General features: G+C 34.8%; 1 pseudogene; it reads right to left on the reverse strand.

The window, feature by feature from the left end:
• Positions 1–768: 768 nt before the first annotated feature.
• Positions 769–2357, reverse strand: LOC111390055 (annotated as a pseudogene).
• Between the last annotated feature and the right edge of the window lie 309 nt (positions 2358–2666).

Raw genomic sequence — 2666 nt, forward strand, 5'->3', positions numbered from 1 at the left:
TGCAGTGTAGTCTATAGTGCAAATGCAGATAAATTAGAACCATCACCTCCTTCAAAATCTATCTATGAAGGAATTATGTAGAAAATAAGGATTCCTTAACAGTACAACAGAATTTGCTTTTTATGGCATACAATGCATGTCGTAAAAAGTTCTTTACGGCAGACACATGAATGCCGTATAAAGCCATGCCGTAAATACTCAATTTTTTTTACGGCGTATAATGAATGTCGTAAAAAAGGGAATGTGCACCGTTGATAGACTTTTTACGGCATGCATTTGCACGCCATAAAAAGATGTTGCCCTTTACGGCATACATATGCATGCCATAAAAGATGCCTCATTTTATGGCATACACATGCAAGCCATAAAAGAGTCCTAAACATCATTTTTTTTTGCAAATTTTTATTCATTTGATTGCCATCAAATCTATAATAACTAAAATAATTAAAGAACAAAATTACTTACATTAATACATTCGTAATCATGTTTTCCATAATTTCGATAAACCAAAAAAAGGTGCAATTTACTACAAAATGAAAAAAAAATGTAGATTGTGTCTAAATAATTCTAAGAAGCCAAAGACAAGGATGGAGAAGTGTTGCTCCACTATATATTCTACCAAATGGTTCTGCCTCGGAGTTATCAATGGAGTCTTCAGTTTTAACATTTTTCTAGTAAATTTGTAAGTTCCACCCTTTTGTAATTTCTTCCTTTTTCCATATATAATCAAAATTCTCTAGAGCCATGGCCTCAATTTTGTTTTGCAGGAGAACACATCTAGCATGTCTCACCAATATCCACTGGGGTGGTGATGTTGGAACTCTCACTGCTTTTGAACAAATCACTGTAAGGATTGAAGTGTGAACCTTTCTGCCCTGGACTCCTAGACCACTGCAATACAAGACCAACAAAACACAAGTTTAGTTAAGCAGCACTCTCTTAATAGTGTGAGAATTGTCCAATCCATTCTACATAAGCATTGAGCAGGACATGATCCTTTTATTATGTCTGGTAACATCCAATGTCACCACTTTATCAAAAAAGTACACTTAAAATTTCTTTTTAACTGTAATAATCTCACAGGCAACCTTACTAGATATAGGGGATATGCAAACAGGGGAAAACGGGCTTTGTATTTGAGAATTTTGATTGACAAATTCAGATTCTTGTAGACCTTCTCTAACAACAGGAATGAGAAAATAAATGGCAGGGACACAAATTAGACCATCCATTTAAGAAATCATAACCACAAATTACCCATAAATTCTTAAAAGAAAGACAAACAAAAATTACCGCGTACCCATGAATCAAGAAAAGCTCAAGAATCTATGGAAAACATTACTGGTACCCATGATTCATCATTTTCAACATGTCCATGATTTTGATTGTGTGTCATGTGGCTGATTATCCTATAATGTTAGCATAAATAAGAACATCAGTTTTCTACAACGTTATATTATGGATTGGAGATATTTTCAAGACTAATCATCCATGGTACGGTACAAGAATGGAAGAATGCAAGATGTGTCCCACGATATTATTAAGCTTGGGATTCTTGGAGAAGCTCCCATGGCCACTGTAATCAACAAAGACACCAATCATAGACAACTCCGTTCTTTTCATAGCCGTTACTTGTGTTGATAGTGGAAGTCAAATTTTGTTATATCGGGCAGTCTCACCAATCCAGGTAATCAAATCTCATTAATCTTAATATACATTTTGTTTTTGTATTATATATATAAAGTTAGTAGATATTGTGAAAGGAAAAAGGGATTACCAATCATGGCCAATAACAAAAATTGCCTAGAAAATTGTCCCCTGCGCAAACCAATACACATGCCAAAAGTCCAACTATTGAAATGCAAAGCAATTGCCACCAAACTAAGAGCCACGGCAATATCCCGAACAACATAAGAGCAAGACAAATTTAGTATAAAGAAAATCAAATACTACAAGGAGAACATATGGACAAGGCAAGGCAAGTTTAATATAAAGAAAATCATAAGTTAAAAAAGGATGTTAAATCATCTATATAAGTACTTGAATGACAGGAGTTCAAGCAAGGTAACACAAATAGTATAAAATTTATAGCTTGTTAATTAATCAGTAATCTAACGCATCTCATCAAATAAATGCATAATAAATTATAATCAATTAAATTATAATCCATTCCTAATTTACAGTATATTTCTCTCAAATCATTTCTTCCTAATAGATTAATCCTAAATGTATAACCAGATACTAATTTTTACTAATTGGTAGAAAATAAAATCAGCACTTATACCTTCTTCTACAGATGGCGCCCAGGTAGTTGATAAAGACTTTGAGAGTGAGAGTCCCAGAGAGCTGTCATCCATCGAGCGAGAGAGGGGATGAAATGTTAGGTTTGGATTTCAGGATTTATAGCCCATATTCTAATTTGAAACTCGAATCCTAAAGACAAAAAAGTAATTACTTGCCTTATTGACGCCAACGGTGGCATAGACGTTGAAGTAAAGGGAGAGAGACGAGAGTGAGAGAAGAGGTTCCGTTGGTCGGCAGTGGAAGGCAGAGAGAGACAAGAGAGAGCTGTGGCGTCAGGGGAAGTTGTGGAGAGGCAGTGTTGAAGGGAGGGAAATTGGGAGAAATGACATTTAGGGCTTTGTAAATTTCATATTTTTTACAAT

The sequence above is a fragment of the Olea europaea genome, unplaced genomic scaffold (assembly GCF_002742605.1).
Source record: "Olea europaea var. sylvestris unplaced genomic scaffold, O_europaea_v1 scaffold644, whole genome shotgun sequence".
Taxonomy (NCBI): domain Eukaryota; kingdom Viridiplantae; phylum Streptophyta; class Magnoliopsida; order Lamiales; family Oleaceae; genus Olea; species Olea europaea.